Here is a 23,850-nt window from a genome sequence, read left to right as displayed (position 1 = left end):
CAAGATATGATTCGATCTTTACAAACGAGAACTGTGTAACATTTGAATTGAATAATTATATTTAACCGCTGTTAGGTAGATAAATCCTATGTAGATAAATTTTCTTTTATATTTGTATATTATCATTATTATTTTATATTACAATATTCAACTTATCCATAGCAATTAATTATTTTATGTCGTTGTTTTCGTAAATCAATGGTATTCTATTGTAACAGAATGTTCACTGTTTACACGTTTTTACGACAATCTCCGCGTTTCGGTATCGATCACAATAAACATACCAAAACAAAGTCAACCTTCGAATGGTAGGAAGTTCCAAGAACTGATAGCTTCCAGGCATTGCACGGTAATTCCTTAACTAATCACATCAGTATGTTTAACAGGTGAAACAATATACTATGGAACAATTTATTATAAGAATTTTAATTAAATTAAATTAATTTCTATTTTTATTCGATTGAAAGGAAACACGAATTAATTTAATGTCTATATGCAATCTTTGTATAAATATTATAATAATTTGTAGATTTCGTTTTATTTCGCTATTTTACCAGGCTACGAAACGTAGCATTCATTTACGCCGCTTGTTTATTACACTAATTACTGTATCTTACCGTACTCGTTAGTGTTGTGTACAAGAATTTAGTATCACTGTTAACACCAGAGTTTACCATCCTATACCTAGATATAAATAATTATAATCAAAATAATATACTGCAAGTAAGTACACTGGTACTAATATTATCGTTAATTAAACTATAAAATTTCTGCGAGATATCAACGTATTTTATTCACGATTCAAATTCGCAGTAATATCGAATTTTTTAAAATTTCGACGAACAATTACGTTATTTCGATCGCTTTGGCAATCGTATTATTAATTTGGTGAGGAACACTGGCGCGCATTCAGTAAGTGGCAAAAACAAGAAACACCGGAAGCCCCGCCATTGTAGCAGACTTGTTAATTCCAGTTGTAAACAGCAGAGATTCTTTTAGCTGATACTCATCTTAAGTATACTTTTGTACGTTAACAACAATGGCTAAAGGATAATGTACTATTATTTGGGAGATTCAGATAAGAGACAGGAAAGCAGTAATATTCCTTTAAAAAGCCAGCAACTCGTGACAATAATAATTATCCCTACTTCGTTAACGAGCCAAACTACTGATTTTGAGCGATTTTTAATTAGCAAATCGCAGTCTTCCTCTCTTGGATATTAAAAAAAAAGAAAAAGAAAAAACTCTATTTATAACATGTATCGACCAATCTGATCTACGATCTTTCGTCGTCGTTTTATTATTTGCACGATTCTATTCTGCCAGAATTTACTATACTTTCCTGAACGATAATCTGGACCTGGAAATTCCTGGAAATCGAGGAAATTTCAACGCGTTTGACTCTGTCTCCTTGTGATATCTTGCTCGCACTATGTCACCACGAATTATCCATTTTTCGTCCACCATGGAAATTCGTCTCAAAAGTAATTCGTTTTCTAACGTATCGAACGATGCATAATCGAGACGTCATACCTATTGTTACCGCCGCAGCTAACATAAACAGTTCTCAACGCTGTATTTCGATATTCGCGATACTTCTGCAGTCTCTTTTATCGCGCGATATAGATTACTTCGAATGAAACTTGATATCTGCTCGTTATTAATCTCAATATACGCTCTAGAGTGTTTAACGCGTAGACTGCCACGTGAATTTCACATATTTAAAAAAAATTTTTTTTTACCCATTCTCAGATATACTACACCATGACATTTAATCTTCGAAAAATATTACGTGACATTTGCACGTTGTTTCCTGATAACGTTATCTAAATCATTCGCACGGTTGAACAATTTTTAGCCCATAATATTTGTCTTATTTTAACCTTCTCGAATTACGATATTTCAGTGTTGCTTTAATTTTATCAACCAGCTACGCGATTTTAGACGATATTTAACGGAAGATTGAAAACCGATAACGATTTCTCCATATATTTTTCAACGTCGAAAAAACAGACTAGGATTGGGAAATTTCGAAAATGAAAATCGGAAGAACACGACGTTCAACGTCTTAGGAAGAAGTCACGTGCGCGGCGAAAGACCAAAACGCTAATAATATGCCATCAATTATACAAGAAGGGTGGGCGGAAAGTCTGGCGAAACTCCATCAGCGATAACAAGCTGTCGAGAGTTTGTCGTCTTGTATCCGTCTTGTTTGTCGTTGGCACGCGTTTCCAGCGTTCTCGTTGCTCGACGTTGCTCCTTCCAAAACTCATTTCGCGATATGGGGATAAACAAGTAAAACGGATCGAGCTGAGGTTGTACAGCTCGGGGTTTGACCCAATTACCAACCATTGAAATTCCTCCCGGTTTTCCTTTCTTTCCCCCCTCTCCCATCATCCATTCTACTCATCCGTGTGTAGCTTGAAGCAATCTTGGAAAAAGGCAGAAGGCAGATTCCGATCAGCGACGTATCCGCGATCAGATCGCGGATAAGCGGCGGCGCTAGTATCGCGTCTAGATGGAACAAAGAGAAACGTGAGCACACGCGTCGACCTCGTCCCCTCTCTTTCACTCTCATTGCGAACTCCAATTTCCTGATGGGAGTGGATTAATATAATTTGATGGCGCCTCGGGAGAATTATGCATCTCGTGGCTCGATCTCGCTGCGAAGCCAGGGTGCCTCGTTCCGTTTCTACACCTTCGATGCTGGTACGTTCCCGTTGCGAGAGAATTAGGCTGGATGAAGCTTGTTAACGAGTGTCACACGAGAGCCTTTTATGAATATGGATGCGCTCCGGTGTTGGTGCGTATCGAACGATGATAGTTATGGCACGGTGTGGAGGTTAGGTTGAGTCAATTAGGAGGTTAGGACCGACAAGTGAATTAGGGCTTTTGAAATTCTACCGTCTATACCTTACCACGATAGTCTAATGTTTTTTTTTTTATTTCTTCCGATACTGAATTCCTATCACAGTTTTCCAGTTTTATGGAGAATTGGAAAATTACAGGCTAGATAGAATCTGATACGAGCAATACCAATTCTAGGGAATTTTTTGCCAAGAATTTATCAAAAGGATACAAACGAGCATTACTTTCGGAATCTTCTAGTTGCAAAGAAGAGAGGGGACACGCGTTCCAGATAGAACAGCTTGGCGACGCGAGGCGGTAGAAAAAGATTTCTTATTCTCAAACATAACCTAAAGAATTCCAAGCGTGGGCAAGTTATCGTCGAGATACTACCAGACACACGACGAGCGCCACTTGCTGAATACTCAAGTCCCGTCAGAATCCTCCACAAAGGATGTACAACAGTTGCATCCTAAATATAAGGATTTCTAACGTAGAGCAGTAGAAAAAGATTTCTTATTCTCAAACCCAATACGAGCAATACGAATTCTAGGAAAACCTTCGTCAAATGTTTTAGCAAAAGTATGCACGAACAACCACTTTTCCGATACTCAACCCCCACCAGAATGCTTCTAGTTTAGCAAAGAGCATGAACGCCACTTTCTGAATACCGAATTCCCATTAGAATCGTCGAGCAGCGAAGAACACGGGGAAATTGCAGGCTAAAAATCCTCCGCCGTCCATGAGATCCATTAGCACAACAGGGTAACACGAGAACCTCTAATTATTTCGAGCGGTATAGAATTTGCCGCGTCCGTTCTCCGACTGGGCTCGAGCAGACTCGTCCCTGTGTACAGGTGTCGGCACGCGCGATTCAACCGCGATATCTTCTCGCTGCTTAACGATAACGATCATAATAATTTAATTTAACAGCCGGCGAGAGAAGGAGGTCACAGTCGCATCGATCTTGCCCGGAAAGTCCGCGAGATGCAGCGAGCAAATATTAAAGGGCCACCCCCTCCGTGCCTTGCCTTGTCCCCGTAACACCCCCTCGCCCCCATTTTTCCCAGTTTTCCACCCCCGTTTTTCTGCCATTCTCTCGTTTTCTTCCAACCTTTTTTCTTCCCTCCCCCTGCCCACAAACTCCCTCTCTGCCATTTCATTCTCTTGTCTGTTCGGTGCCTGGACCTTGTGTGTATGAGAAGAAGAGAGAAACAGGGCCAAGACCGTCTACGAAAAATGCAAACTGAGAGCGAAATGTGCTCGAACCACGTTTATTTCCTCGACAACAGCCAGGTTTTTCTTCCAGTCGTTTACAGACCCTGAAGAATCGTGGACCTGGTTGTGGCGCGAGGATATAATAACGTTCAATTACCGCTTCTGTCTCGACGTCTAGGGGTCTCGAGACGTGCCGGGGAAGGCCCGGATTAACGCTTGTTAGCAAGGTTAAAGATGCTGTTCTTCGTGACTGGGAGATTACTGGTTGCATGCGAGCACAACGCGCTTTAAAGATAGAATTAACGCAGGCGAAACTATCAATTCCTAGTTTTTGCAGAAATTTTATGGATTTTGTAGATTCTGAGTTGCACCTTTTCTTGGGGGAGGGGGCAGCTTGATGAGTTTTTTGTTTTGTCAACTAGCATATAAATTTGACGTGGATCTAATTTGTAGACAGAGGGCTTTTATGCGGGCGAATTCGTATTTCTGAGAATGTAATGAAAAAGATACAAGCCGAGTGGAAGATTGTCTTGCCTAGCTAGTATTATAGATAGCGCAATAGTTTGGATAGTTTGTATATCTTTTTGTATTATGTGCAACCGTGGTAATTTCAGATTTTCTACGCAAAAATCCGCAATAATCTACCAATCTGAATGTAACTGCAAAGTGAAAAGAAGTTTGAATCTAACCTAAACGGCCAATCCTAACCTATACCTAGTCCTATTTCTTGACAAAACAGTGATTAAATTTAGTCTTATTACGAATTTCAAGTCTGATGTTAGTCCTAACCTAAACCTAATTTAGGTTCCAGTCAGACTTAATTTCAATTTGCGGTATTTCTTAGACGTGCAGTCCGTTGTAACTGCCTATTACGACGTATCAAGGATATTAGTATAAAGTATAGTTTAATTGACTCAAATAGTTGAGATCTAACCTAAACGCAACACCATAACTCGTCCTGACCAACGTTAAACTCAATCCTAACCTATACCTAGTCCTATTTCTTGACCAAACAGTGATTAAATTTAGTCTTATTACGAATTTCAAGTCTGATGTTAGTCCTAACCTAAACCTAATTTAGGTTCCATTCGGACTTAATTTCAATTTGCGGTATTTCTTAGACGCGCAGTCCATTATGACTGCTTATTGCGACGTATGAAGGATATTAGTATAAAGTATAGTTTAATTGACTCAAATAGTTGAGATCTAACCTAAACGTAACACCATAACTCGTCCTGGCCAACGTTAAACTCAATCCTAACCTATACCTACTCCTGTTTTCTGACCAAACTGTGATCAAATTTAGTCTTACTACGAATTTCAAGTCTGATGTTAGTCCTAACCTAAACCTAATTTAGGTTCCATTCGGACTTAATTTCAATTTGCGGTATTTCTTAGACGCGCAGTCCATTATGACTGCTTATTGCGACGTATGAAGGATATTAGTATAAAGGATACTTTAATTGGCTCAAAAACCAGAGTACAGTGACGTGGAAAAATTCTTGCGAAACCGACTCGTATTAATCTAACTTCTGCTTACTGATGAAGGGACTTCTTGCGAGGGGTTCTAGTTAAAACGAATTCTTCCTCCTCGATCATTTCTTTAGCCAGGCCTGACGGCCGCCAATTCTCAATTTACCAAGTGTTTTTAAAACGGGCCACCGGCTAATTTATCGAGCCATCAACCCAAACGACTTCGATGTTTCCCTCAATTTCAAGACTCGCTATTATTCATCGGTTCTTCGATCATTCTTTATAAAAGAGGTATATTTCAACGCTCTCTTAAGGCCACCAACGACAACGATATCGGTTGTTGTAATTTCTAACCTTAACAGAGAGAGAATCGTCGTTTAACGCGTGCCCTCGGCCAAATTGGTATTTTAATTGGCGGGGATAGAAAAATAATACGCAGAAATATATAAAGACAAATATACATAGGGTACTTATAGTCGTTATAATGTTCTTAGAGAGCGAAACAAAGCTGTAAAATATAGAAAATATACTTTCATATATTTGGGAAGGAAAATTAGCAGGAAAATTAGATTTGATTCATAATAAGAATAAGTTTTATCACTGTTCGATGAAAAATACTGTCAAGTACAGATTAGGATTGATTTTTATGAAATTTCTCATATTAAGAACTTGGATCTTTTATTGAAAAATGTTCTACATACCGACGAGAATACTGTAACATAGAATTCAAGTGTAGTTTCCCTTCCTGAACAGTCATTAATAATGCTAAAAGATGGTGTCACAGTGTCGCCTCTATGGGGAAAAACCCAAGTGTCAATAAACGTCAGTTAATCGTTTCTTGGTTTTTGTCTATGCTATATATCCAAACAAATGGGACACCGAGTTTTCTTTACAACCAAGATGTGCCACATACTATATGGCTCTTCTCCAGATATATTTCTTTTTCTACGAATTCAGGTTACGTTAGTGGATATGTTTCCTTTTCCTCTTGAACATCTTGTTTCTTGACACCTACAATTGAAGCATAAACACTGCTCGATCGAGGGCTTCTCCTAGACAACACTGTAAGTGGCGGACATCAAATTTCTCAAGAGCGAAACTTGATATTATTTTTGAAATTTAATTTGTTTTGATTATTATAAGGTCTTGCGAGTGTGCAAAAGATAATCCAAGTGCGTCACGAAATTTGTTTATTTTTCTACCAGTATAGTGGAATTTCATTAGAAACAGGACCGTATTTGTAGAAATGTCTCCTCTTGCTTGTAGAGAAAATTGAACCTGCCGTTCATTTAAATTTGCAAGCACTGTAAGTACCAATTCTGTTTGTCTCTAGATAGCTGGTTTAAAAGACAACAAATATAGTTTCTCAAGATGGTCTTTCTATTGTTATTACAAAAATATATTTTATAATATTCCATATGTTCTCACCTACTTACCATTTAATGCCACTTACATTGTTTTATATATAGATGCGATGTTAGACGTACCGTTGGTATCGCCTTTTAACGCTGTTAGCAATTACTTACAAATGAAAATTGCTCTTTAATTCTATACTACGGTATTCCCATTCGTATGCAGGCCATTATACGATAAAAAAACATTTTTTCACTTTTGCACTTGCAGCGTTGCCTATGAGAAACCTTCAATTAAAGAAATTCACCCTCTCTGTTTGCTGCGGCCTCAGCAAGTATAAACTCGAACATTTCCTAAAAAAAAATCCTTAAAAAAAAAAAAAAAAAAACAAAAAAGAAAGGTACGATTACCGTTCGAATCCTAGGAAATGAGCCTCGAAAGAATTTATAAATGCCTGTGGAATTCGATCCCGTCACTGCCGGATAACCTGCCTCGAGAGAAACCGACGAGTCCGCGTTGACAACCAAAAAAAAAGAGGGGGAAAAAATACAGCAAAAAAATGCTAGAAACCCGCAAAAATCGAGGATCGGTTGATGGAAACACGGATAGGAAGCGGCAGTTGGATTTTCATGCGATGAAAAACAGTGGCGCCGATGGGACCGTTGAAAAATTACCATTTCACCGACTGCTATTCGCCGTCTCTGTCTGCCTTGCAGGCGGATGGCAGGCCTCGAAACGGGACAAATGAATTTCTGTTTTCATCGCACAGAACGATTACGAGCAATTCATCGACGCAAACCCGTAAATTCCGCGAAATCGATAACGGCACTCGTTTTCCCCCCATTATCGTTAATGCGACGTCGCAAGAGAAACAGCCAGAGCCCCGATGATGGCACACGCGCTTAATAACCGATGGTTTCATCGACTTTAATGGGATTGCCACGAGAATAGGATATGTATCGGCCAACCGAACCTTTCCTCCCGTTTCAATAACGCGTGTTAGAGTGGGACGCAGGATATTGAAAAGCAGGATAGAAAACGTCGTGGACAATCGTCCACGTCATTAACTCGTGGCCGGCAAAGTGGTTCTCTTTTTTAATCGAGATGCGTGCTACCTCTTGGTTTTTCATCGGGAAATGTATCGACCGGGTCGTTTGAACCGCTTCTTTGAAACCTGTTTTTCTGCTACATGTGCTATACCGTGTCTCATCAATCTCAAATACGGGGCAGATACAGGGTGCTCCGGTAATCGCGGTGCAATTGCGATTCTGGAGTATGTTTGGCTGAAAATGCTAAAATATCTGGGAAAATACGAATGAACAGATTTTGCAGGTGAAAGTTGCATGGTACGCATTTTGATTTTCTCTATTTTACCTCGCGATGACCTTGAAATGCCACGTGAAAGTTACATGAAATTTTGTAAACAGGAATCTGTATTTTTTACTATATATTTTTGTAGCTAACATTTAATTCCGACAAGCCGCTAGCATTAACACATACCGTAGGTAAAGAGATGCGAGAAATGTAAAAAATTTCATTCAGTACGTTACATGTACACCCTCGTGTCATACTGCACCTATTATAATATTTAGAAGCTAAAACAAATTGCCGTATTAAAAATTCCTAAAAATTAATTGAAATTTCTATGTTATCGTAACACGCCTATCGTCGTACTCCTATCATTTTCGAGAAAGTATATAAAATATACGAAGTGCGCGACTTTCTATATTTGTCATTATATAATTCTGTATATTATTTTTCTACCCCCGGAGAATGTCTTAAATTGGAGTACACACTGAGTACATTACATGTACACTCTCGTGTCATACTGCTCCTATTATAATATTTAGAAGTTAAAACAAATTCCCGTATTAAAAATTCCTAAAAATTAGTTGAAATTTCTATGTTATCGTAACACGCCTATCGTCGTACTCCTATCATTTTCGAGAAAGTATATAAAATATACGAAGTGCACGACTTTCTATATTTGTCATTATATAATTCTGTATATTATTTTTCTACCCCCGGAGAATGTCTTAAATTGGACGAAAATATGAAAGACTCGTTATTGGACGATAACCGAGCTCGGAAAACCGAGAGGAATACAATAGCCAAACTGGAAAATCCCGTAGCCGGAATTGCCCTTCTCGACGATAATTTCGAGCAATTTCAAGCGGTCGTATAGCCGGCGACACAGTGTTCCTGAAAATCTTGCAGCGGGTAGGATTAAGTGGGCGTCAGCGTCGATTTTCAGCGTCAGCCGGCGTTCACGAATGGGGTGAGCTGCGTGAACAGGGAAGGGTGGAACAGAGCCCGTGGCCCGGCGCGTGTATCGTGGCCGTCGACAAGCGTGCAACTTTCACGAGGACTTTATCCAGCCGCGGCCGTTACACGACGACCCATTTCCGCGAGAACATCCATACACTCTCTTGCACGCCTAAGCTTCGTAAGATAATTGTTCATCGGGAAAGCAGGCGTTTGTACGCGTGTGTGGGTGTGTCGAGCGTCGACTCGTGGTCGCGTTAACGCTGGTGCACGCGAAACTCCACGCTGTTTCCGTTTATCGCGGCGAGATCAATCCACAATATATACCAGTTTCGCCCCAATTCTCGATCGCGCTTGTTGGAACCTCTCTTCGTACGTAGGGCTGAGCATTCGTCAGCCTTAACTAGCCGTTGTTGACTATTGGGTTGAGTAATAAGTTCATTCTCGTTTCATTGGAGTGGTTCGAAGAATAGTGGACAAGTTGTTGGAAGCGTGTAAAGGTTCGTGTACCTGAATTTTTTATGAGAAATATATATACCTACAGGGGGCCGAAAAAAGTCAGTAATATTCGGATATATGATTACCGATCGGGACCGTGTTTGGCCATATAGATCCGAAGGAGTGATATTCCCAGAATTTGCTCGCATTATCTGACTCCTGTTCACTCTGGCGTGCATTCGTCGCGAGTAAGAGCGAGAGGGGGACAGTGCGAGCGAGACGGAATAGGTAGAGTGTAATAAGATACTGCAGAGTCAGGTTATATCTTACTTCTAATCACATATTACACACAGTTGTATGTGGACAAAGATCGGGACCGGAAGTATTCATAGTTGCCGAGAGGTGGCCTTCCAAGAATTGCGCCAAATTATCCGACTCGTGCTCGCTCTACCGTTCTCTAGCGTGCGTGCATCAAAGGCTGGCGTGAGAGAGAAAGAGAGAGAGAGAGAGAGGGAGGGAGAAGCAGGCAGTGGAAGTGAGACAAAATAGGTAGAGTGTTATAAGATACCGTAGAGTCAGATCTTTTCTTTCCCTTAATTACATATTTCTTTAGTTCCCGTTGAAATATTGTGAGTCAAATATAGTCATGTTTGGTATCGTTTTGTTCGTACGAATCTCAACAATTCGATTCGGGCCATCTCGTAAGTGTATAACAAGCAACGAAAAAGTTTAGATTTTTCTTATTCCGGTAATTCGATACCGGATCGAATTACGTCGATGGGGATCACAGATAACAGCGAGGTTTGGCTGGAGCCAGCAGTTTCAGAAATTGCTGGAGATAACTCGAGGCCATATAAGCGGACGAATTCGTGTCCATATACATATCCGGAACTACTGTACATACATGTTAATAGAGATATACACTGATACATATACACTTTAGTAGATGTTATCTATGGGCTGTTCCAAAGTTGAATTTGATATATAAGCTTTTCTTTTGTTCAAATGTCTATACTTTTTTTGTGGCCCCTCTCTGTATACTTAAAGTTAGGGGCTCAAATAGAACCTATGTATGTACAAATAGCATGTGTGCTTGTAGAAAAAGATAATAATATTTAATGGATTTATTATCCACCGAATGAACTTCTCCGGGGTGCATATTCGCCAAGCTGAACTTTTAAGTCGTCGACTATTTTTCGACTATTCTTTTGGCCAGTCTTTTATCATTGAAAAACTTCCTCTCCTAACTACTTTTTAAATCTGTTCTTCAATGAGATACTTTTTATTAGATTAGTGCATGTGCAACGTGTTTCTTTATCCAGCAAATGTTTCAAATTGCCGAGCCACATCCTTTCTTTACAAAAATCCGTATTTCCTTGAAAATACAACTTCTCGTTGTTCAGTATCAAGACAAGAATAAATCACGAAGGCGAAAGCTGAACGTAATGACATTACATCGAACCAGGTGTTTGTTAATACAAAAGGAACAGAGGTTGGAACAAAACTACAAAGCAAAGAGGGACATTTATTGTAGAAATCTGACGGTACTTTTCGACCAACCCGATAGGTAACGTGGAAAAGTCGACGGGTTTGGAAATTGGTTTTTAATCCCACAGGAAAAATGAACACAGCTCAATGGGCGAAACGTGTCCATTATTAATAAACCGTCAGGATTTTTCCCATATGGGGACACCTCTGACCCTCACCTGGCCCAGGAAGCCTATCTAAACACATCTGATGACGCTTCACCGATACACCCACGAGCGAGCACGTGCGCCCGTGAATGGACGGCGGGTTTGTATAGGTCAGTGGTTCCCAAATTTCTCGTCGGCGATATTAGAGCCCGGATAGGCCAAGATATTATTCATACATCTACATTTTTCATATGGAGGCTATCACAGCTTGTCGAGAAATGTGTCATATTTTCTCTTCGTTCTTTTTTGCGACAAATATGGTGCCTTGAATGTTTGTACCCTTAACGCTCGAACTGTAAGAGATAGAAGAAAAATTCTGTAGTAGGAATGAAAATGTAAATTCGTGTTTAATATGATATGAGCATTTGTATATTAATAAAAAATGTAATACAATATTGGTATTCGTCGGAATACACAAAAATACATTAAATTATTTAAAATTTCTAAATTCCCACTGTAGTATTATATTTAGGAAGCAAAGCAAATTTCTGTCCAAGTTGTATTTTTTCATTTCTTTCCTAAGGTATAAATTTGCATGGACATTCACGTTAACACGAATGTTTGCTTTATAATGTACACGTTACACTTGACGACGCGATAACGTGTTATACATGATAAGAGTTTAAATATCATTATTTATACACTGAAACGTTGAAATCTCGAATTCTGGTGCAAAAATAGATAAAAGTCGGAAAAAGAGATTTTTCCATTGGACCTTCCATTTCCGAGATAATCGATGGCAAAGATTCATGGGTTGTCCAACACCAGGTGTCGTTCACCCACGAATTTTCGGTATCGATTCTCTCGTGAACCGGACGTTCTACGAAAAAATACCACTCTTTATTTTTCACGTGTTTTTTCCCGCAGAAACGGATAGTATGGATAAAAATTCGGCGAAACGCACGATAAAATAGTTATTTCTAAATAGTTATTTGGGTGCCACTGGGCCAGGGACATAGGTGAAATTTTTCCATCGTCACGGTACACTGCGTGCGACTGAAACGCACCAGCAGATGGTACCCGTCATACATGGGCGTGCCACCAAGGGACGTTTTAATCGCTTAAAATCGTCGTTAATTGAAAATGAGTCAATTTACGCGTGGAAGAAGACCGCCATTGGATGACGCACAGTATTTAACAACTGCTGTCTGACCGGCAAAGTGTCACAATGTTCCTCGTTTTCTATTGTCCAATTTTTAGTCCTTTCAATTTTCCATTTTCCCTTTTAATTTTCTACTTTGCTTGTTAATTTCCCAAATCCTTCAAGATCCCTAATTACAGGCCCTGATCATTGAATTAGGACCATGCACAAAATGTTCACTTGTCTAAGCACAACGCTATATAGAACTAACCAACTTCGCTCTGTGTTAGTTTGTTAATTTCGTTACGCGATTAACATTCGTTTCTAAAGGAACAAATGACTTTCTTCCATAAGTTCATTTACTGCAAGAGAATGACTATAGATTTGAGGTTAGGTCGGGGCTAGGTTGAGGTTAGGTTCACTGTTCCAATTCTAAGGCAAATTTGAAAATATACCATTCGTACGAATTCCGAGGCTGTTTTGCCAGTGCAACGTCTGTGTTGGTATTCTGATGTTTTCGGTTACGTGTCAGCTGGTATCGGTGTGCGTGATACTTGAGCATCTTTTTCACGGTCAGGCCTCAACTTTAAAATACAGTGTGACGTCACGTCGAGTGACCAGGAATCGTCAGCCTTGGGACAAAAAAGGCTAATATCCGGTTAGATGACAACCGCCATGGGTGTGCTTCCAGTGGAACTGGCTTTTTTCACGGACCACCTCCAATTCTTTTATTCGGGGCCCTATGCCAGCCTACAATTCACTGGCAGAAAATTAAGTATATTAGATGCGGGTAGTGAATATTATAGTTAATTACGGTGGACCGTAAAATTCGTCGAACATATGCTACCAAACGACTATTTTTATTGCAATCAAATTTTACTGTTTTACTCAATTAGTACGTTTTACGCGGAGAAGTGGAAGGGGTGTGTGTTTTATGGTCGTTTTGTGAGTGAGAAAATAATTATGTCGTTAAATGTTTCATGTACTTTATTTAAATAATACGATGCTCTTGTAAGATACGCGAAGACTATTACGGACGAATTGATATTAAACGTTTGCAAAATAGTGGTTTTATTTTGATAAAAATGTTTCATCGGTCGATATAAATTAGCTAAGAGTGTTTCATACAATTTTTTTTTTTTTTTTTATAGTTTGAAAGTGGAGAATTTAAAAATTCAATGGACGTTGACCTTGGTCAAGGATTTCTATCCATAAGCGTCAATCAATAATTGTCAATAGTGGTTTTATTTTGATAAAAATGTTTCATCGGTCGATATAAATTAGCTAAGAGTGTTTCATACAATTTCTTTTTTTTTTTTTATAGTTTGAAAGTGGAGAATTTAAAAATTCAATGGACGTTGACCTTGGTCAAGGATTTCTATCCATAAGCGTCAATCAATAATTGTCAATAGTGGTTTTATTTTGATAAAAATGTTTCATCGGTCGATATAAATTAGCTAAGAGTGTTTCATACAATTTTTTTTTTTTTTTATAGTTTGAAAGTGGAGAATTTAAAAATTCGATGAACGTTGACCTTGGTCAAGGATTTCTATCCACAAGCGTCAATCAATAATTGTCAATAGTGGTTTTATTTTGATAAAAATGTTTCATCGGTCGATATAAGTTAGCTAAGAGTGTTTCATACAAATTTTTTTTTTATATATAGTTTGAAAGTGGAGAATTTAAAAATTCGATGAACGTTGACCTTGGTCAAGGATTTCTATCCACAAGCGTCAATCAATAATTGATGGAAATATTTTCATTCCATAAATATTGAAGCATCAGAGTGTTATCCCTGTTTTATCGAATGGACTGAAATCTAAGCTTGGTATCATGAATTCTAGTTATTTAATCGAATACATCGGCGAAAGTGCTTCAATTTCCAGGGGTTTTTTTCCCTCGTAGGAAATTCGCCAACGAACGTAACAGCCATTATTTCCACGGCCTCTCGATCAGACTGCAATTCTCCTTGATGAAATTTTTCAATTTCGGCTAACTTGCCGCAAATTGCAGATAGAATGTGGCCACTCCAGCGAATAATATTCCAACGAACAACCGTTTGAAGCAAGTTAGTTATCTAACTGACTGGCCAGACTAACTCTAACCATCGCATGAATTTTCCTAGTGCAGTCGAAACTCTCTGAACCTGGAGACTTTGTTACATAAAACTCACGAGTCAGTTCCCTGACGAGTATCGGTATCCAGGATGTGCAAGATTAGCAGCGAAACGTAGAAAGTAATTTTCGATTCCGGTTTATTGATTCAGAAAGAAAGGATTATCTTTTAAAAGGAATATTATTCATTATCGTTAAATGAAAAGGATTATTTCTTCTACGGCATTGTTATTATTTGAGGATTACCTTTTTAGAATCCTTGAGAATTTTGTATAATTTCTCCATTAATTATAAATTCAATATATTTAATTTTTGCGTTTAGTATAATTTCAATACGACCAGTGTTCTTTCTGTCGAGGCAGAGTCGAAGTGAAAAGTATCATGAAAACGAGAAAATTGAATTTCCTGTAGGAAGATCTGAATCTGGAAAATCTTTGTAATTAATGCAATGGTAGAATAAAATGAATAGGTAAAATTACAGAGAAATTGAAGTTTAGTCGATTATGATATTTTATTGACTGTCAGGTGGGGGAAATTTTGGGTGCAAACATATACATTGGCTTGGCAACTAAGTGATTGCGGATGTTGTCATTAGATGGTAATGAAAAAATCCGCAGTCACTTAGTTGCCAACCCAATACATTTTTAGCGAAATTACTTGCCACAGAAAAATTTGAATTACAAAGAAGACGGTGGAGAAAGAAAGGGACGAACACACGGAGCTCAAAGTGGCAAACAAATTTTCTATTGGGACTCGGGTTGATCAAATTTCACGTATAAATAATATCACACTTTTAATGGACAGGTAAGGCTTTTGCGAACATGAAATATTTTAATTAATAAAGTATTTCATTGGCAATCGCTTCGATCGAATTCTTTATGCAAGAATGTAAATTATCGAAGAAGACTACGTTCAGTAGGGAAAAATGTAATATAGAAATTTTTAATTAAAGAGAAAACGATAGAAAAGACGTGCGAGTACACGGAGTTTCAAGTAACCAAATTTGGCGTATTAAGAGCATGAATTCTTAGTGAATAGGAATTTGCTCTCGAGCATAGATTTACTACGGAAAAACTTTGTTTACGAAAAGAAACAACGGAAAGAAAAATACGTGGTTGACGACTGGTTCGTTAACCAAGAAAATGTTCCATTAGCCCACGAGGAGACTTATATTGAAGCTTCGAATATACTGGAAATTACGTAGATGATATTTCGAATTTATCAAATCACGAAGAATTATCTCTATCCTTTTTCCATCGGTTCAGAAGGTAACGAATATCTGTCATTAAAAAGTGGCTAATTTTTCAACGAAAAGTTGCAGAGAAATTGAGAAGAATTGAAAAGAGTACGATGATTGTTCATCGATGATCACGATCCGTAACTGGTGGTACAATTGGATATTGTACGTGAAAAATTGACGCGAAAATATGGAATACAGTTCTTTTCGTTTCTGAGAAAATCGAGTTTGAAAACTTGTCGAGTATACTTAAACTTGGCTAAGTATCGATTCGTATTAAGTACGAGTAAGCAATTAGCAGGTAATTATACATGTGAAAATAAGTGAAAAATGTGAAGTAAAGTTTTTCCGTTTGTGGCCTCATTTCCACGCAAATAAAGTTTGAATATGGTCTGTTAAGAACTGATGCGATACACGCGCACATTTTCAAATGTATTTTTCTCGAAAAGGAAGCATCGTACGAAGAAATTTTATTCCACGTTTTTCTCTTATTTTTACGCGTAGTTTAACACCCCCTGTTGATTGTCTGTCCTTGCTCAGTCCGAAATTATTTTATTTCACTATACCTGTCAAATTTTCCAGTTCGATTTTCTCGGAAACGAGACGTCGTGTGAAAATATAGTATCCCATATTTTCGCCTTATTTTTCCTCGAAAAAATCCCTCCGTGTCCAATTGTATCATTAATTACGGGCCACCCCGTATAATTAACTACGTTAATCGAAAATATGTCAAAATAGAAAATTATGTTTGCATTTAAAAAATGATCCTTCAACGAAGGTTTATGAAAATGTATTTTCTGAAATTGAAAGCGGGTGATTGGCAGAATAAAATAAGCGGGTCGAATAAACGGTGAAATGGCACCGGTTTTGTTATTGCACGCCAGCTAATGGACCTACTATTTTTTTCCTTTCTATCTCTTTCTCTCTTTTTCGTCTTCTTTTTTTTTTATGAAAATTCATACGCGTCTCGTAACGGGCGCACTAGTAATTTGTCTGCCGGTTTCCGCGGATCAATAACCTACTTTTATGATTAATATATACGGTACACCGTCCAGGATTATTCGAATGTTCGCTTTAATACGAGCTGTACAGCCACGGTTTTAATATCCTCCTCCTGGAAGAGAGCTGGCCTTCGTCTACCTTTTAATACCACCCTGTGTCATGAATAGCTAGCAAAATGGAACGCCACTTGAAAATCCTTTTCTCATTCCTGTCGAACGTCCGTCAATAGTTACAAATTTCAACTATTATATTCCCGAAAATTTGTCGTTCATTATGCAATTTTTTAATATTTTCGTGTGGCACAATTCCGTCTTGGACCTCTGGTCTGTCAAGTAGCTAGAATCCGTCGAGGGACTAAATGACGCATTGGTCAGACGCGCGTTGTCCGATCGTTGCAACTTATACTACTCGTGCAAGCGGTATGATTCATTTATACCGTGACAAAGACTGGAAGTAGAATCATCTTTAACATGGCAGACATTCTCAGCGTATCAAATAGCTAGGCTTCGTTAAGAATCTACTTAGATATTGGTCAGACGCGTGTTGTCTGGTCGTTGCAACTTATACTACTCGTGCAAGTGGTATGATTCATTTATACCGTGACAAAGACTGGAAGTAGAATCACCTTTAACATGGCTGACATTCTCAGCGTATCAAATAGCTAGGCTTCGTTACGGATCTACTTAGATACTGGTCAGACGCGTGTTGTCTGACCGTGGACGATTATACTGCTCGTATTACTCACACAAGCTATATGATTTATCTATGATGAGATCGAGTTTAACGCGAATATTCTTTTTAGTGTATCACATAAGCTTTGTTAAGGATCTACTTAGATATCGGTCAGACGCGTGTCGTCTGATCGTTGCAACTTATACTACTCGTGAAAATGGTATGATTCATATATGAAGACTAAAAGTAGGATCACGTGTAACATGACTGACATTCTTAGCGTGTCAAATAGCTAGGCTTTGTTAAGGATCTACTTAGATACTGGTCAGACGCGTGTTGTCTGATGGTGGACGATTATACTACTCGTATTACTCACACAAACGATATTATTTATCTATGATGAGATCAAGTTTAACACGAATATTCTTTGTAATGTATCAGATAGCTAGGCCTCATTAAGGGTCTAGTTAAACATTGGTCAGACGTGTGCCGTTTGAACGTATACAACTTATACCACTGATACAAGTAGTACGAGTCAGTTATAATATAAGCAAAGACTAGAACTGAAATCAAGCTTAACGTATAGAATATTTTTAATGGAAGAAATACAGTGAGATATAAATCGAAGTATACTATCTTTTTCTATACAGAAATTCTAAATGATTCACTGACTTAGAGAATAACGCGCAGCCCAAACTCCTCGACCTAGGAAGTCGAACTTTTGAGAAAAGCTTCTGCTCACCGATGTAAGCACCCACTAAGAAGGGACTTTTCGAAATTCCTCGAAAACACTTACAAGATGATGAAAGTGGGGGTAAAAATTTCATTCTTTTCCGCAAACGACTCGACCAATAACCTTGAAATCTTAGAAATACTCTTCTCAGATTTACTATACTCGTTCAACTTCGCGGAAATTTCGCTTTTCCAATATTTCAGTGCGTTAAATGATACTAAAGGAAGCTGTATATCCATGAAACCGGAGAATGCAACTGGAGCACAGGTCCATTACCAATATATCCATACCAAAAATATCCAACAAAATTCCGCAGTGTGGCCACCTAGTTAATCGCCTAGCTGCCCACAGATGCAAAACACCCTCGGTCCATTCGTCACGGGTCAAGTATTCCTCTCGCGCTATTTTTCTTTCTCCGGAAAATTTTCATCCACTTACGTTTGACGAATCTGCCGAGAGGTTGGTCCCGTTAATTGGCCCCAACGGGAACAGTCCATCTATCAGCGTTCGTTGTAAGTTCGGTCCGTGGAAAGCGAAAGAAGTGTCAGAGGTGCAGGGGAGAGGGGAGGCGTTGGCGGTCTCTCGGCTGTCGAAAGAGGGGGGGGGGAAGAAGCTACGTGGTGGCAGGTTAATTAGAAAACACTGGTCCAACGCTGAGGAAAATCTGCTCGCGTAACAAAGAGACAGGCGTTTCGAGTATCGCGGGAAAGTGGAACGGTAATTTCCGTTTTGCCCGGTTATTTCCAGACCGAATTACTCGGCTCTTTGACCCTCGCCTTGCCTCACCAACCAATCGACAGAAACTGCTAGGAATTAGAGAATTGTGTGTACGCGTCTTTTCATCGATAGGGCCCGGCCAGAGTTTTAATTAATCACGTTCTCATACGCGCACGGTTATTGCAACTTCTCTCCAGGTTGGACAAGTTGGAACCATTGTTTAGCCCTTTGTTCGGCGGTCGGTTCGACGAGCGATCGATGGAAGCGAAGGAGCGTTAACGAGGCCGATCTCGCGAATAATATTTCCCTGGCTTCCTTTTCTCATTAACCGGGGCAGTTTCGTTGGTACGACGCAAAACCCGCGTCTGAACGAACTAGTTCAACGACCACGTGAAACCCGGGAATTTGTTTAACCGCGGCTCTCGCTTCGATTTTGTGAATGGCGGCTGTGAATGGTCATAAGAGTTTGATCTTTTTTGTATTTTTCACTATTCCTGAGAAACTGATCCTTCGTGCATCGAACCGCTCCAGCTGGTCCATTGTATCGTATTTACTTTTTGGCTCCAGTGCTATGCTATTGGTTCGTCTTGGGACTTATTCTTTTGTTGTTAGTTTGGGCAAGCTTCACATTTTAAAGGCATTTGGGAATTTAGTTAGTCCTTTTTGGTTTTAGTGGTTTAATTGGACTTGGAATGTCGTATTTTGTTCTTAGATTTCATTTGAATTTCAGTTATATTACATTTTAGTATCAACCCCAATTTTTGCCTAGAATTTATTTTGAATAATAATTAGTAATTGTTTATAAAATTCATTATTAATTGATTACTAATTCGTTTATATACCTCAAGTGTACTTTTTTCCCAAAAAATAAATAAGCAGAAAAAAGTCATATTTAATATGTAGAAAATTGTCCTGTAATTTCAGTTCGCTTTGACGAGTTTGCATGAAAAATAATATCGTAGCAATTTTTTTGATTAATTTTTACGTTCCTCTTCCTCCAAACACATGAACATCTATGACCTAATTATTGTCAAATTATTAACAAATTATTGACGTTATATCGCCTGGCAGACAATAGACATTGTGCTAGGGGTATTTCCTTTGTTCGAATCTTGTCGTGGCTTCTTAAGCGTCCACGGTTTCGATGGAAATGAGGTTTTACAGTTCTCTCATAGATATGGAGCTCTTAATGTATTAAGGAGTATGTTAAGTTGGTATGTGTGCCAAGATAGAGTGGTTCAGGGGAGGTAATATTCTGCAATTAAGCCTGTGGACAAGCTAGGGATTTCAGAGGAGCTTGCCAGCAAATTTGCTGTCATTTGTTATCACGAAATGATTTTACCTAGTACGGTATCTGGCTTAAGATGTAGCAGCAAATATATTGCCAGGTGATGAGATGGTATCATCAGCCAAATTACTCTGCCATTCTATGTACTTTGGTTACGATTAGTAGTCTAAAGACTTTGACTTTGCAAAAAATATTTTACTCGCGGAAACATTCACCTGTAACATTTTTTTTTTTTTTTGCCTTAAAATTAATATTTTTCCATTTTACTCGTCGAAAGTTACATCTGTCGAAACGAAGAAAAAATTTGAAAAAATTTTGTTTTCAAATCAGATACTCGATGTGCCTGGAAAACGAGGTTCAGCCCAAAGAGGTTTCGGTGCCTCGTTCATATTTATAAAAATACAAATTTGCATGAGCGTTTGCAGTTTCTAGTAACAAGCGAGATAGAATGTAGGTAGGTGGCAGCACGTTCGTTCGACGTCGGTGTCTCTGGCGAACTCATCCAAAATCTGGCCGCAGACTTAATCACAGAATATTACCGACCCTAAATCACCGTGAACGTAGTACGGATACCTAGACACAGGCATCCTCGTGGAAACTCGATTTCCACCACGTAATTCCATTTTCTCTAGCCTACCATCGACATTCTATGCTCCGTTGGAAACAGTCTTGATTACTTTTTTTTTCCTCCGGGAGAACAGATACAATCAAAGTTTCAAGTATGCCCCTCTTCTCTGTCTCTCTCTGTTTCTCTTTTATTAATGTTATTCTTTTTTTTTTTTTTGTTTTGTTTTGTTTTGTTTTTCGTGCCGCGAGAAAAAGTGGTAAGTGGGTCGAGGCTCTTTTTAACAGCAGCGCCCGTGCACGTGTTCGCAGTTGTATGTGTGCGTTTGTGTCCGTGTGTGCTCATCGAGAAAAGGTTGGAAACGTCTCCACACGAGACTCGACCAGAGATCGGACCAGGGATATCAACCCCTCGTTAGGATTGCTTCCATGTTTAGAAAATAAACTGAGAGGGAAAGGGGAAGCACCCGTGGTTCTCCTGCAGACGGAAAACACACGCGTGCCACGACCTACCTTGGTGTTTAAATATTTTCCTTCGCGTTGCAAACAAGCCCCCTTGGAACTCTCCCTTTGGTTTCGAAGCCGTTGGTTTGTTGGTTGCCTCGTGCCAGTGGTCTGAGAGTTCAGACTATCCTGCTTCTTCGACTCTTGAGTGATTAATCGAACCACCGTGTTGGAGGCTGTTCTAAATTGGTAGGTACGCCAGCTATCAGCCTGGGAACCGATGTAATGACTGATTTAGCGAGTGTGTTAAATGGTTTGAAGATGTACGAGGCTGTTGGACAGTTATTGCTTTCTTTAACATTTTTCATCGATTTGAAAATGGCTTAGATTATGTTTGGGATAAATGTGTGAACGTTCTTGCTTGGAAATTTATGTAAAGGGTGATTTTAGGACAGTTTGAAGATGTATGAAGATGTTGGACAGTTATTGCTTTCTTTAACACCATTTATTGTTACATCTAAAAATGGTTTGGATTATGTTTGAGATAAATATGTGAACGTTCTTGCTTGGAAATTTATGTAAAGGGTGATTTTAGGACAGTTTGAAGATGTATGAAGATGTTGGACAGTTATTGCTTTCTTTAACACCATTTATTGTTACATCTAAAAATGGTTTGGATTATGTTTGAGATAAATATGTGAACGTTCTTGCTTGGAAATTTATGTAAAGGGTGATTTTAGGACAGTTTGAAGATGTATGAAGATGTTGGACAGTTATTGCTTTCTTTAACACCATTTATTGTTACATCTAAAAATGGTTTGGATTATGTTTGGGATAAATGTATGAACGTTCTTGCGTGGAAATTTATGTAAAGGGTGATTTTAGGATAATTTGAAGATGTATGAAGATGTTGGAAAGTGGTTTCCTTCTTCTTATTTTTAATCGCCAGATTTGAAAGTGGTTTGGATTATGTTTGGGTTACATGCATGAACGTTCTACGTGGAAATTTGTGTAAATAATGAAATGAAAAGTGTGTGGAGTAATTTAAAAGAGTACTAAACTAGTTGAAATTCTAATTTTCTACTCGAAGAAGACTTTTAAATTATGTTTGTCTTAAATGTCAACAAATAACTAACGCACTAAAGAAAAGTCAATGTATGGGCTGACTTGAAGTCTGTGTTGAACAATTTTCGCACGCGTACAAGCTACTTGGAAAGCGAGAAAAGCCATCCTCCTTTATCTCGCTGGTCTGCAGCTTTAAAAAATGTTCCACCACGCTGAACGATGTTCACAGAGAGAAGGCAGGAAATCTTGTGCTTTTCGAGGTTCTCTCGTGAATGTGAAAATTTAACAAGGATTTGGTGCATCATAACTGCACCTTTCGAGAAGCAGACAGAATTTTTTACCAGCTTCTTCTGCCCTCTTTGCTTCTGTGCTCAAAAATCACTGTTCTCAACAACTCCGCTACATCGGCGTGTAATTCAAACGCGGTTAAACTTCCACCAACGATCCCATCAACTTCAATATGTAACATCATAAATCAAATATAACAGCTCCATACTATTCATGCTTGTCCTCATACTATGCTTCCTATTCGAATACCTTGCGTAACATATATCGGTTCCTTCATTGTACTTGCCAAGTAGTCGATCATCACAGGCAAGTTTCGGACCTCGGGACGAATATTCTCAAGTTCCTAGCGTTGAAAATCTAACAACCGTCACTGGGACCAACTTCTTACAATCAGATCGAATCATAAGAGTTAGAACTCTTCAAAATTATGTCAGAATTACAGTCAAAAAAAAAAAAAAAAAAAAAAAAAGAAAAAGAAAAAAGCGATCTTAAGCAAATGGAAAGTTTCCAACAAGCTGCTCCACAAGTTCCGGACCTACTCAACCGGCGTTCGACTCTACTTGCAGGGACCTTTTTTATTTTCCTAAAGTGTTCATACAGCGTCTTGGAATCTATCGCGTTTAGCCTCCAACCTACTTGAAAACCTCGCTGCTTTTTTCCAAATGCTTATAGAGGATTCGTGAATCTATAGTTGATCAACGTTTGAGCCTGCCTGCAGCGTACTTGAGCCCGTCACTAACTTCCACCAAGCACTCTACAGCTCTGGTCATTTTTTCCCGGAACCAGCGATAAGAAACCAGCACTTTATTCACACTCCTCTATGCTCACATTGTTCCCAGGAGCTTTACAGAAGCCAAAGGGTATCGACGATCAAACCTGTAGGGTATAATGAAGCTTGCTTTTAGTCAGTCAAACTAAATTGCTTTAAATGCAGTCAGTAAGACATCAGCAAATCAAATACAAAATTTCGTACAACCTTTTTGTCCATTGTTTCTGGAAGACGAATGGCCAAATTCGTCTCACTTGCCACCTGGTGAAATATTGGCCTGGCAACTAAGTGACTGCGGATTTTGCCATTACCACCTATTGACAAACGCCGCAATCACTTAGTTGCCAAGCCAATACATCACCATCGTGGTATCGTGCGAGATTTCTCGCCTGTGAATAGCCAGACAGGTCGGACAGGCTGGCGCAGCGGCTATTTTCCGCGACAATGACTCGCGAAACGACGAACGCTGTCGATAAAACGGGCCCCGGTACACGCTAATGGCGGGATTAGCAGCACAATTTATTAGTCTAATTCGAATGGTATTATAACGCTGGAAAATGGCCCACGTGTATTAATGGAATTCATAAT

The 23,850-nt window shown here is 38.9% G+C and overlaps 1 protein-coding gene across 4 annotated transcripts in view; it reads left to right on the top strand.

The window, feature by feature from the left end:
• LOC126874533 (uncharacterized) overlaps nt 1-23,850 on the top strand; it is a 125,231-nt gene that overhangs the window by 57,167 nt on the left and 44,214 nt on the right. The gene's annotated exons all lie outside the window — the stretch shown is intronic.

This window comes from Bombus huntii, chromosome 16 (genome assembly GCF_024542735.1).
Source record: "Bombus huntii isolate Logan2020A chromosome 16, iyBomHunt1.1, whole genome shotgun sequence".
Taxonomy (NCBI): Eukaryota; Metazoa; Arthropoda; class Insecta; order Hymenoptera; family Apidae; genus Bombus; species Bombus huntii.
Note: the sequence above shows the minus strand (reverse complement) of the source record. Positions and strands in the feature narration are given on the sequence as shown.